Source organism: Hoplias malabaricus, chromosome Y (assembly GCF_029633855.1).
Source record: "Hoplias malabaricus isolate fHopMal1 chromosome Y, fHopMal1.hap1, whole genome shotgun sequence".
Lineage (NCBI taxonomy): Eukaryota > Metazoa > Chordata > Actinopteri > Characiformes > Erythrinidae > Hoplias > Hoplias malabaricus.
Genome location: NC_089820.1, coordinates 3,968,432 through 3,983,265, shown reverse-complemented (window position 1 = coordinate 3,983,265; position 14,834 = coordinate 3,968,432). Strand labels below are relative to the sequence as shown.

Here is a 14,834-nt window from a genome sequence, read left to right as displayed (position 1 = left end):
ATTCCTCAAAAAAAAAAAAAAAAAAAAAAAAAAAATATATATATATATATATATATATATATATATATATATATGTGTGTGTGTGTGTGTGTGTGTGTGTGTGTGTGTGTGTGTATGTTTCAATTCCAAATTAATTCTGAAAAAAAACATCAATGTAAGGCATTCACCCAGCCTGATTAAGATGGGTTCATATATATGTGACAATATCCAGGATTTGTACAATTTATAATTCATCCATTTGTATTAATGCTAGTGTGATGTTTGCTGAAAAGGAAAAATCAGCCTTAACCAACATGAAAAACTACCCTTAAACCTAACCCTAACCTAGAAATCCAATAGTGAGAGTAGAGCATCAATACTCTTTTCCCAAAAGAGTGTACAGCACCCATTCTATAATTTTTGTGTAACACTTCATATTAAGGGTGCATAAACTGACAGTTATTAAGATATTACTCATCAAGAAACAATAAAGTATCAAGCAGGAAAAAAATTACTAAGTCATATATTAATAACTGTAACTATTAATATTTACTCAATTCTCCTGTGAATATCTATAGTTTGTTAGACAAACACAGTTGCCAGGCATTACTTCAGTATCAAATACATATACTGGTATGTGTATGTTCTGTATTCTACAACAGTTTCAAATATTTCAGTGTTATAAAGTCTAATTTTGGATAGATAAATATGGTAACCCTTTGGAAATAAGATGACAGGATGGAACAGGAGACTGGCATAATAGGGCTGAATATTCCAAAATGCTGTGAGCAGTGGCTATATAAAACAACATAATTAATATGTTAATTCCTAGTATATATTTATTAATTAAAGAAAGCTTTTATTACCTTCATATTTATACATTGGTACATGCATTAGGTAATGCTGAGTAAATTAAATTTACAATATCAGTACATGACTTATAACATGGGACTGACTCCAAATTAATATCTGCAACAGCAAAAATATATAAATATACCCACTTATGGAGCAGGAATAGAGCAATATGCTCATCACTTTTCATGCTTTTCAACATTCAGAAGTCTTTTGTGTTCTGCCTTCATCTGTGGCAGTTTCTGAAGGTCTAACACCTTAAATTAATAATAAAACGACTTAGAATGTGACATTGGAATCAACAACTGAATTTGGTTACTTACAAATAAAACCATTTGTAAATTGACACATTTTGTAAAACATAATTAAACAAAAATCTGCAGCTTGCTCATTCTCTTGTTCATTGTATTTTGTATATATAAACATATTTTTAATTTAATACATGGTTCAATTGGGACAATTTGGGACAGAGGCATGTTCACCATTGTTTTACTTAATATTTTATATAATAACACATTTTAGTCTTTTGGGAACTGAAGATGGGCGGCACGGTGGCGCAGCAGGTAGTGTCGCAGTCACACAGCTTCAGGGACCTGGAGGTTGTGGGTTCGATTCCCGCTCCGGGTGACTGTCTGTGAGGAGTTGGTGTGTTCTCCCCGTGTCCGCGTGGGTTTCCTCCGGGTGCTCCGGTTTCCTCCCACGGTCCAAAAACACACGTTGCAGGTGGATTGGCGACTCGAAAGTGTCCGTAGGTGTGAATGTGTGTGTGTCTGTGTTGCCCTGTGAAGGACTGGCGTCCCCTCCAGGGTGTATTCCCGCCTTGCGCGCAATGATTCCAGGTAGGCTCTGGACCCACCGCGACCCTGAATTGGATAAGCGGTTACAGATAATGGATGGATGGGAACTGAAGATCCTAAGATTATAAATGTTGAATTTTTATTCATTCTTCATTGATATAAGACATCAGCTGATCAACAATATGTAGCACCTGTTGTCTGATTCTTCTCTACATGCTGTGCCATTTGCAAAAGGTCTGGACTAGATGGCAGCACGTGTCTTTTTAAAATCTCAACATACACCTCAACATCAATAGCACCTTCACATATATGCAAATTACCCCCTGCTCTGGGCACTGACATGCCTTGCACTGATAAGCCTGATAATACCCCTTTCATATTTTACACAAATAACTCAGTGTTTGTTTGTTTGTTTGTTTGTTTTTAAAAGCAAGGATGAAACACAGACATATCTGACCACAATACACATTCCCACTGACTTCTGGATCATATGAGATGTGCATTCACCCAGAAAAAACTGCAGCACTTCTACACAGCACTGACATTTGTTATTCTCCTTGTGTATACGAGTTAGACTTTGCTTTTCATGCTGCAGCAGTGGACTGTAGTGAAAATGGTTATTCCTAGGCCCATGTGGCTATGTTTATCAGAGTAACATTCTCATGCGATTCTCAGGCAATGCTAATTAAAGGCTCAAAGGTCACAATCCACTGTTGTTTCCTGCTTTGCCCTTCAGAAACTTTTCACTATATTATGTACCATACATTGGGACAGACCTCGTTTCCTTACTATCTTGCATTAAAAAAGTTTTTTAGCTGTTTGACAATTTTATTTAAGTTTGGCACAAAGTTGTGCACAAAACATCTTTCCTTGCAAAGACTTGTTTAAACCATTTATCTTTTCTTCATTATATGTTACATGTCTTTTGAAGTATATCCTGAAAAACATGAGCATGTTGTACATAATAATAAATGAACTTTATTGATTTATTCATTTTCTATTTTATTCACACCTATGGACACTTTTGAATAGTCAACCAACCTAGCAACTTGTGTTTTTGGACTGTAGGAGCAAACCTGAGCAGCTGGAGGAAACCCATGCAGATACAGGGAGAACACACCAAACTCCTCATAGACAGTATCTTGATCCAGGGTTGAATCACACACCCCCAGGACAACTGAGTTGTGTTACAGCAACACTACGTGTCCCATGCCACCCTATTAAATGGTTGTTTTGACTGGAAATCCAATACTGTATTTTGCACAGTAATGTAATGCCTGCAATGTTGGGCCTGATCAGTGCTGGGGGGCATTGTAAAGGCATTAAATATTTAGAATACAAAACATAAGTAACTGTATTGTACAGTTACAGAGAAAAAAATTGTATTCAGAATACAGTTACATTGGTGAAATTAATGGATTATATGAAAGTATTTATCTAATTAGGGTGGCACTGTGGAGATTGGTGTGTTATCCCCGTGTTCACGTCGGTTTCCTCCATGTGCTCTGCTTTTGTCCCAGGGTCCAGAAACACATGTTGGTAGGTGGACTGGCTCTAGCTTTTGCCTACGTCCAGTAAGCAGCTGAAACTTTAGGCATTCTTAACATGGATTTTGCAAAATATTGAGGGATCTTGTTCTCTCCCTCTAAGATAGTATTCACTAACAGACGTAATGAACTAGGGTGCATAGGAATTTCTTCATGGCATAATCATAAAACCTGTGAAACATTATGTATTCTACATATGAAAACTTTAGATTTTCTTTTATTAATAAACTCTTTCTTTAAGAAGTACATTTTTCAAGGTCACCTTTTGTTGCTTCATGTACCACAGTTTGAGAAGCTTTACACTTTACAGTAAGTGCAAAGAATCAGGTAGAGGTGCAGTATAGACCTGACAATTACTATTGTTTAATCAGCACAGGATTCCTGCTTCCTTCAGATTCAGCCAGATCTCTATACTCAATCTACTCAAGATTGTTAAAGAGGTCTGAACACAAGCTATTTAAATAATGTGGTTACAGGCAGAAATAAGGACAAACAGGAAATGAAAAGCTGGCCCGGGGCAGACTGCATGGCTTTCAGAAATAAATTAGATTTTCTTATATATTAGATTTCAAAAAAATGAGCAAATGACGAGATATCGAGTGAATGTCAGTGTAATTACACCAATAGCAAATGTGTACAACAGGCTTTTTGGAGAATTCAAGCTCTATAGACCCATATAGAAACAAATCTGGCAATTTGGGCAGACAAAAATGACCATCTTATTGACAAACTAAACCAAACAAACCACTTTCCATTTAAAGCTTGGAATGGAATCTGTCACAGAAAAATTGTGTTTCAAATATGTTCATTTTTATTCAATATAAGCAACATACTTGTATGTATACTCTGCAGGTGTTCTGGTAATTACATTATTTCACACACACACACACAAACCCCAAATAGCAGAAAAACAACAGTGATTTATCAAATTACCTTGTGGCTTAGGGTAACCTAGGTACAACCAACCAATATCTCATATTTTTAGGCCTTAAGACCAGAACAGAATAAATATTGTGTTAAATTTGCCATAAATTATAAAGTGGTGCCAGTTGGCTTTTGTTACACTATGTGTAGTATTGTTGACAGGGGTGTGGGCTGACTTGGAACAGTCACTGCTTGAAATATATTTGTGTTTTCACAAACCTAGGGAAAGATGTCTCCATCCCCGAGGATTGTAGGAGTTTTATATATATAATTTTTCCTTTTCTCTTTCTTTTTTTAGTTGTTTTGCTGAGTTGGTGCCAATTGGAAAAGTAAAACCATACATAATATGTCAGGAGGTATTTTTGACCAGTGTCACAAACTATCTGTATATTTTTTACATTTAAATATTTTATCTTAATGTTATGAGCAAGAATCTTTGAGGTCTGAACAGCAGGGGCGTGCCTAGACTGTGAGACCCAGTGCTTAGCCCCAAGAAAATTTTGCTTTATGAAATCTTTACCAAATGTTTGTAAGATAAAACCCAGCAAGAAATCACAGCTTACTATGAGGGGATTTGCTTTAATAGGACAAGCCTACTAAATATATATAAATTAATATGTTGGTTGCACATGAAAATTTATTATGAGATTACTTTATGTGAGTGCTTAACTAATACACTCACAATAACATAATGGCAACAAAAACACAGGGCATTTTTGTCGCATTCAGAAAAAAACTGCAGTACCTTGCATTTGTGTTAAATACAATAAACCACGGGGGAATTACACTCAGTCAAAGTCAGTTATGGGCTGGACCACAAAAGCTTTAATGAATAGCATATCAGCAACTCCTTTATTTGTTTCAATTTATCCACAGGGTGCATGGTAATTCACAATTTCAACATATAAAATGGATAAACATGTGCAATCTGTTACATTGTTATATGGTTTTATCCTATTTACCCTCACAAACATACATAACATGGAGTTTTTTTAAACAGAACACTGCGTAATTAATGGTGCTTGTCAAAATGATTTGTAACAAACACACTACAAATAAACTGAAGTTCTCTCAGACATAACATCACTTATTAAAGTAAGGTTAAAAGAGTAGCTCAGTGCAGTTTGTCTAGGAAGGACCTTTGACTCCTGGCCTTTGACTTTTTTGGCTGCAGCACTAAATGATGGACAGCTAACTCTGGCTAAATATGTGACAACCACTTATAATTATATTATTATACATTATATTATATTATAATTATATAATTATATTATCGTGCCACAATTATAAATAAAGTTCTGACAGACATTTGTGAAATATTTCACAAATCAGAAAAATGTTTTTTTGTGTCAGCTTTAATTTTAATACATGGCAAGTTATTAATTCCCAATATTTGCCCTAAATATTGAAGTTCTGTATTGTGACACATGAAAACATGAGTAGAAGCATAAAACACAGTAAAATACACCAAACTGTGTTTGTGAAATTTTCACAAATTGAGCACTGCTTAATCAAACAAAGTTTTATGAATTTTGGATGTCATTTGTATTGAACATCACGTGCCAAAATGAAATATGTTTATTTTACATTTTGTTTCACTTTCCTTGCTCGTGGTACAAAAGCCACTGACAGACAAATTAAGAACTGTGAAAGTTTTCACAAATCAGCCTGGTTGGTTTGAACCTGGTTTCATTCATATGAATGCTTTACTTCTGAAGTAATAAGCTTTAGAAAATTAAACGCTGGTGTGTAATATAGGTGAATTATGGCATGGAAAGCGATGTCATGAGAATTCACAAATCAGAAACAGCAAAATGCACCAGTGATTACGGATGTACGTGACTGCATTAAGGAGTTACAGCAGCTAGAAGGTTGAATCGCTAAACATAAGCCAACTTTACTGCTGTGATCTCAGGAGAGGATGACCAGGGCCATTTTACATACATAGTGGTTAAAGTTTATCAAACTTTTTTAAAAAACATTTATTAAAAAAAAATCCAATTATTTGCAGCTTTATTGAAATTTCCTGGTCACTATCTATTTATAGGGTGTGATATGTTCAATCACATTATTCATGGTCCATTAATACCTTTATGTCTGATCTTAATCCAGTGGATTTATGGTGTTCTTTTAATCCAAATCTTAGAAAGTATTCTTTTTACTCTTCGCAACACAAATCCTGTTCAAGGATTGATTATATGTTGGTCTCACATGACATGCTAGGTGGTCTCTGACATTCTGATCCTCATTTCAGACCACTCTTGTCTCTGGTGCAAATACACTTTCCTTCCAGCTAGACCACAGGCCTGAAGATGGAGATTTAATGATAGTCTTTCAACTCATCCGGGATTTTTAGAGCAACTCAAGCAGGGTCTACAGGAAATTCTGTGCATTAATAAAGCAACATGTGATAACCCCCAAATATTATGGGAGACTACTTTTTTTGTATTTTTTTTACAGGGTAACTGCACTGCCTATTAATCCATGCTAAATGCTATGAGAAATTGATGCTTCAGAGCTATAGAATTGGAGATTGACATTAAAACAATGGAAGCAGAACAATTATGTATTCCATCTGAGGAAAATTTCCATCTGAGGAAAAAACTTGCCTCCTTGAGAAGAGAATTTCATTCTGTTTCAAGCTGTGTTTTCCATTCAGTACACCAAGCAAAAACACTATATTCATTGGGAAAGAATCAGCAAATGATTAGCACTTAGATTGAAAGAAAATGAATCTAAAGCCACAATCCGTAACAAGTAATCAAAATATTTTAAATAAAATTTTCATAAATTTCTTTGGAGTATAATTCAAACCTGATTTGCTCTTGGACCGAGATGCGGTGTTGCTCAACAAGAAAATATCATCTCAGCAAGAAAAAATGCTCGGTCAACGCTTGATTTTGGAGGAGCTTAGAAGTGTAGAGGGGTAGTCCCTCTGAACCTTATGGAGTTATATGGAATAAGATGGAACCTTTGATTCACTTGCTGGACAAATTTCAGTAGTGAAAATGTGAAAACATTCTCCCTGAAACGATTTTCTATTTTTAATGATTCCCCTAAATTTATTGACAAACTAAATTCTTTGATATCTACATTCCTATGGAATGGGAAGCATGCCAGAATCAGACAGCCCACCCTACAACAGTGGAAAAACATGGTCGTCTTTCATTGCCTAATCTGAAACTGTATTTTCTGTCCTTTCAGCTAAGGGCCCTGGCTTGAATATGGACTCATGTGTTCCTTGGAGACCTGTTGAGGAGGCTTTGGTTAAAACTCACAGGTTTCAAGACTTGTTTTGTCCTGGTATTGGTAAAAAGAATACAAATTTCAATAAAAAAATTGGGAATATTAAATATTAAACTACATTAAATGTAATGTGTCTTGTAAGTTTAATTTTTCCCATTATGGCATAACTGTAACTTTACAGCCCTTCATAAATCCCCTCAGGAGGAATATCTTAGCGATTTGTCTGATGATTCTGGTTTGTGTACATACTTAACTATAAAAGAAAACATTTCTATCTCAAACTCAGATTGGCCATGTAAGCATACGGAGTACCTTGGGGTAAGCCAAGTCCACTACATCCATTGTCAGAATGGTTTAATCGACAAACTTTTTGGAATAAGTATCAGATGACAGCTCCATGAATAGGGGCTTCATCAAAATGAGGGACAAGAAGATATTTGAGTGAGGTTTTGCTTTGATCAGAATTTTTCCAGAAGTCTATATCAAAAACACAATTTTATCAAAACCTTTGATGTACTATTTATTTGTTTCTGTCATATATATTTGTTTCTGTTCTTAATTTTTTGACAAGGAAGTAAATATAAGTTGTGTGGTCTTGAGTTTTGCGCAGTGCTGTACATACGCACTAAAATATGAAGCTCAGGTCGTGCTATGAGTGGATCTAATGTGTCAAGAGAAGAGAAAGGGACGGAGAGTCAGGGGAGTCTGTTAAAAGTCTGCGGTGCAGGGACAGCGGCACAATCCAGCACTCTGGCGCACACTGTGCTACATGAACAACCAGCCGAAATATTGTTCATTTAGACACCCAAACCCCACTCCCCCTCACCAACAATTTCCATTACTCTTTTTTGCATTTCATCACTTTGGTATTGTAACTTTTCCACCTCGTTTATCAGTAATATTTAGGTGCATTTTGAATTTTGAGCCTTTTCTATTCAGATTTTTATAAGTTGCAAAAACTTACACAAAAGAAATGTCCCCAGGTGTGAGTGTGTGTTGCCCTGCAAAGGACTGATGTGTTCCCACCTTGTGACCAGTGATTCCAGGTAGGCTCTGGACCCACCGCAACCCTGAACTGGATAAGCGGTTACAGACAATGAATGAATGGAAGCAACCTACAAAAAATATAAAACTCAAACTCAAGCTAAAGTTGCTGCTAAAAGTTATGCAATGTTCTCAAACTAGTAAGACATGAAAAACTACTCTGACCACTTTTGACTTGTCTTGGATCTAGAACATCACAAATGTTATTGTTACACTGACACCTTGTAGATTACATATCCAAGAGTGTATGAACACCTTTTCCTCTTTCTCATTCAATATTTCTTAGATTTTGACACACTTTGATTTTGATTTGATTGCATTCAGCCATGGCAGCCACATTTTAGGTTTTACTAATTTTTTCCCATAATAAAATCACCAAATAAACAGTAATGGTGCAATAAATTGTAAGGAAAGTAATTCTCTGTAGGAAATAACTTTAACATAAATTCAACAGAATGTGCCTTTCGATCAGAGGCAGATAGAGCCAAGATATGGTGGCTTCATCTGCCTGACCTTTAAAAACAAGTCAAATGTTGTAACAGATAACATTTTCTTTTCATTAGATAACCAGTCAAAAAGTATTACCGCACTGGAGAACTTTGGAGTCTTGAGTATTTTGGTCTCATTTCTGAATAAAAAAATATTAACTCATAGCTATATGTACCATTTCAAAATATTTTTATTCACCTTTATTTTATTTTTACAATAAGTAAGTTCCGATCTTTTAAGGTTCACCCAGAAGTATACAACAAGACAATAAGATCACCAGGCCCAAAACCTGAGGCTGGCAGTACCGTGGCAAGGGGTGTATAAAGCCTTGGTTTGAGGAGCACAGGAAATATGGAGTGATGGAGCCCCATTAAATTCATGGGTGACAGCTGACATCACTGTGTAGATTAGCCTCCATATTGGGGACATACACATTATTCAAAAGAATTCAAATAAATAAAATGTGGTGTTTAAATTGTTTTATTGTTTCTCTCAAGATTTGTAGTCCTCATTTAGACATTAAAAGTAGAGAAATATTAGTGTCACTGACATCTGTCAGTCAGTAGATAAGCTCCGGGCATGTCCCAAAGTAGCACCATACACACTACATAGTGCACATTACAGATAATAAACTAATAACAGACTGTAATTAGACGCAAATACGACAGGGAAACTTGAACCTTATATCTCACTAAAAATTACTGTGTGAAATAAGAAAATTAGTGAAGCTTGTATATAACCTGTGTATGTATAACTCGGATTCAGACATGTTTTAGCCCCAATAGGGCACCCATACCGAAAAAGCCATGTGTATGCAACCCATGAATACATTTCTGGAAGTTGTCAGTTTAGCATTTCCTAACGCGAGGGGATGTAAGACAAGATATTGTTTCTAAATCAAGATTAAGACATTTTTTTTTTCATTTATAATATGAATTTGGGCGGCACGGTGGCGCAGCAGGTAGTGTCGCAATCACACAACTCCAGGGGCCTGGAGGTTGTGGGTTCAATTCCTGCTCCAGGTGACTGTCTGTGAGGAGTTGGTGTGTTCTCCCTGTGTCCGCGTGGGTTTCCTCCGGGGGCTCTGGTTTCCTCCCACAGTCCAAAAACACATGTTGGTAGGTGGATTGGTGACTCCAAAGTGTCCGTAGGTGTGAATGTGTGTGTCTGTGTTGCCCTGTGAAGGACTGGCGCACCCTTCAGGGTGTATTGGACTGTATCTGGACTCACCGCGACCCTGAACTGGATAAGCGGTTACAGATAATGAATATGAATTTGAGGAAAACATAATCAAATCTATCTAATATAATTTATTATACATCGGGGTTTAAGCATTTCATTCACAAACATATAAATGTAACTAGTATTAACAGTCATTGTCACAGGGACGTGAAGGGTGGACTTACGGAGGCGGACACACTCGCTACAACACAGACAGTTTAATAAAGAGATAACACAACAAACGAACTTGACGAGAAACACGAAATAAAACTACTTAGGATTGGGGTATGAAACAGGCAAGAGACCGAACGAGAACGAGAAACGAGCTAGAGAAACAAACACTCCAATAACAATAACAACACAAATCAGTATGAATGACTACGGCACGGCTTTACAGGGAGAAGGAAGGAAACAGAAGGAAACGACACGACTTGACTAGAACAGAGCAAACACAAACACAAACACAAATGACCGATCACAGGAAGTGAGGGAAGAGGACTTAAATACACGAACTAACAAGAGGCACCTGACACAGATAATGAGGGAAAATGACAAAGAGGCGGAACAAAGGTGGAGCTAGAGTGGAACGAGGGCAGAGATAGGAATAACAACAAACAGACAGAGTCACATGGAAGGGGAAAACAAACAAGAAAGTGCCAAGATGTGACAGTCATTCAAGTTTGAAACAATCAATCAAGCTTGAAAAATGCTGTTAAGAACAACTGAGACTCAAACAGTTTGCAACTGCTGAGAATTTATATACACACCATGCCATTCCACCGACTAGTTGTTATGAATATATAGTAGTTAGGTCTTTCCCTGGCAAAGTAATGAGTCAGGAGAAGCTGGGTTGTAAGCAGAAGAAATGTTTAGTAGGAAAGAAGTACACAGTATCTCCTTAACATCATACCTTGTCTTCAAGCTGTTTAAGTCTCAACCCAAGCAGTCTGACAATATCTCAATAGTTCGTTGTTAACCTCCTGGTTAAGTACCAGAGGCTTCCCACAAAGGGAGCATGAAATTGTCCAAAATCTCTTGGTATTCAGAAGCATTAAGAGTTCCTTTCACAGAGCGCAGATCCTGAAAACCCCACACCATAATCCACCGTCTCTCCACCAAACTTGGAACAATGCTGGCAGACAAGTACCGCCCTCCTGACAACTGCCAAACCCAGACGCGTTCATCGAATTGCCAGCAGAGAAGCAGAAATCTGATTTCCACTGCTCTAGAGTCCAGTCCAGGCATGCTTTACAACATTGCATCTGACGATTTTCGTTGCACTTGGTGATGTAAGGCTTGAAAGCAGCTGCTTGGCCATGGGAACCCATTCCATTAAGCTTTCTACAACCTGATCTTGAGCTAATCTGAAGGCCACATTATGTTTGGAGATCTATAGTGATTGACTGCAGAAAGTTGGCCAATTCCCAATCACATCCACTTTTTTTATAATACCTCTGACAGTTGATTGTGGAATATTTAGTTGCAAGGACATTTCACGACTGGACTTGTTGCACAGGTGGCAAACTATCTCGGTTTATTGATTGTTGATTGCAGATTGTTTGAGCACCATCAATCAGAAACATTTATGCAAAGTGGTGCGCATTCTGTCTCACATGTTCACCCTTTTTTGGTGACTTTCCACAATTTTTTGTCTACAAACAGCAAAGCTTCCTGTAAGTTTGTAAGTAGACCCATGTTACAGTGAAAAACTTTCATAATATGTTTTCATCTTTGTCATTTCATCTGACATCAATATATGCAAACATATTGACATGACGGGCGGCACAGTGGCGCAGCAGGTAGTGTCGCAGTCACACAGCTCCAGGGACCTGGAGGTTGTGGGTTCCATTCCCGCTCCGGGTGACTGTCTGTGAGGAGTTGGTGTGTTCTCCCCGTGTCCGCGTGGGTTTCCTCCGAGTGCTCCGGGTACATTGGGACTAGCACCCATTTCATGTGAATAATTAAATTCTTTTAATAGACAATTTATTTGTTCTGGACTTACAGGAACATGCTTAATGGTAATTTTTCCCCTTTTCTTTTCCTAAGTTTTACTTCCACTGTTGCTGTCAGTGGAAGTTGACTGTACCTCAGGCTCATTTCTGAATTGCTTAAGAGAAAAGTAACATCTGAGGTCCCATTTCACCCTTTAACAAAACAAACAAACAAACAAATTGTCTCTTTTCTTCTCTGGCAGCTTGTCTTACTTCAGTTATTTTTCTAGAGTGTTCTCCCTCACCTGATCCAGCAGCTGAGAAGAATGCAGATTATAATACATTTCCTTTGATTGGAAGGTCTTATTTACCAAGGTTAGTGAACAGATGGTCATCCCACCAGGAATGTTTCAGCAGGAAGAATCGGGAGACTGGATCATCAGATGTTATTCACATGCATGTAGAGAACCACAAGTGGGCACAGCTTGCTCTTCAGCCCTTCGCCAGTTCAGCAGCCTTGGTTGCCATAAATTGTTATGAGTTTTATCAGACCTGTTCAATCCTGCTGCCTACGCCAATTGGCCAATTGTTTTAAATATACAATACCAATTAAAAAAGTTTGGACACATCTTCTCATTAGTTATTGGTGAAATAGGGCTATTCTCTGAACAGAACTGTGTACCAGCCCTACCTCTGCACAACTCAAGTTATAGTCTCAAACACGTTAAGAAGGCAAGTGGTTCTACAAACTAACTCTTGACAAGGCCACAGCAGTTCACTGAAAATTACATATTCATTTACAAAGAAATGAAATTGAACAAGAAGATGTCAAAACTTTTGACTGATTCTGTACATGCAACAATATGTGGAAAATGGCCCAAAACAAAGGAAACCCTCCCTGAATGGGTGTGTCCAAACATTTGACTGGTTCTGGAAGTCTAATGTGTATAATCATTAAACAGATATTTAGTCTTCCCATGTAATCTATCAGACACAGCAAATTCACTAGTGTTAAATTAACATTAAGGAGTGTTAATGATTGTTAAATTGTAACACTCAGTGTTAATTTAACAGTAACAGGTTGTTTTAACACACAGTTGAATTTGGTGTGCATGATAACTGGACTCTGGTCAGTTGAAGATATGCTGAACGTTAGTTCAGTAAAATGTGGTAATACCATGAAAATCCAACAGTGTACAATAAACCCATTCATAAAATTATTCATACAATGATATTATGTGCATAAAACATACAGTTAAAATTTGTGATATGTTGAGGTGGTTCTGGCCTCTGGTAAGGATGACCCCTGGACGACTTCTACTGGAGATTCACCTGGCAGAGCCAAATTGGAGGAGGCCCTGGGGTTGAAGCAGGACTCACTGGAGAGATAATACCTCCCGGCTGGCCTGGAAACACTTGATTCCCCAGGACAGGCTTGAGAAGGTTGCAGGACACAGAGACATCTGGACTTGTTTGTCTCTGTTTTGCCATGGAATGTACAAAACTTGCAAGATGAGATTTGATTAAACTCTGCTCCTTGTTTTATGTTATTCAATTTGTAGTCAGTTCCCTGATCTGGTTTGTGCTGCAGTAATCTGAAATATCTGCACAAAATGTGATCAGTGTTGTGGTTGGGGCAAAGTTCATCCAAAGCATACAGAGAGATAAAAATCCTAAAGGTCTCCTGCAGACACACTTGCATGCACACATACACATGTATAAGTTACAGCACCTCCTTGTTTCTACACTCATTGTACATTCTCTTAGCTCCAAAGTCCAGTAGCACTTTGTAGTTCTAGAATTACACACTGTAGTCCATTTATTGCTTTGCATATTTTATTTGCACCTTTGTGATGAGGTCAGTTAATCTGCCACATCACCAAGACTGTGGAATTTACATTAATGAAAGCATGCTTCTATTCCTACTTACTTTTTGTCTCTGGTCCTGTTCCTGGGGGAATGGAATGGATCCGGGAACTTGTAAAAGAGAAAAAGTAAGCAAGTAAAAAAAAACTATGTTCATATGTAAATACTCACCTGTGAAGCAGGAACAAGATGTGCATTTAATATGTCAGCGGTTGTATTGTTGTGCATGAATATCCTCCTGCAGTTAACTTTGTTTCCCCTATGCCAGAGTTGGGTTACTCCAATTAGAAGAGGGGTGCGGTGAAATTATTAAAATGGGGGTGGTACACCCACAGTGGGGTAGTCCGGGTTGTCTGAGACTTAACAGGCTCTCAGATAAAGTAATTGGCTGCTGTAGCCAGGGAAGGTAGATGGGACTGTGGTACGGACAAACAAAGTCTGTTTAGTCCTAACCTGGTGTTTTTAATTATTTTCTTTTCTTTTTCTGGTAACTCTCTTATTGTGATATCATCACATGTGCTATTTTGAATAAATTATCACTGAGTTACTTTTGAGTGCTGTCTGCTTCTTGCTGAGTGAACCCTCACCTTTTCATCTGTGCTCTTCACAGTTCAATTCAACCATCATCACACCTATTCACCCCAAAAAGACCACCACAGAGATTTGTGTGATGGATCATTCTCAGCACTGCAGTGACACTGATGTGGCGGTGGTGTTAGCGTGTGTTATGATTATTTGAGTCGATCAGACACACCAGTGCTGCTGAAGTTTATAAAGCCCTCTGTTGTCAGTCTAGTGCTGGACTGAGAATAGTTTAGAATAGAACACACACTGTGCGGGAACAGATGAGTGACTCTCTCTGACAAGGTAGCTGTGTCTAACAGAGTGGATAATGAGAGGACAGTCTTAAAAACTCAAGCAGCGCTGCTGTGTCTGAA

General features: G+C 37.7%; 1 protein-coding gene across 1 annotated transcript in view; it reads right to left on the bottom strand.

Annotated features, from left to right (window-relative positions):
* Positions 1–11,203, bottom strand: part of LOC136678828 (chemerin-like receptor 1) — a 34,816-nt gene extending 23,613 nt beyond the window's left edge. Inside the window, exon 1 of the mRNA XM_066656976.1 lies at positions 11,010–11,203. The gene's annotated coding sequence lies outside the window, so the exon portion shown is untranslated. The remainder of the gene's footprint in view (positions 1–11,009) is intronic.
* Between the last annotated feature and the right edge of the window lie 3,631 nt (positions 11,204–14,834).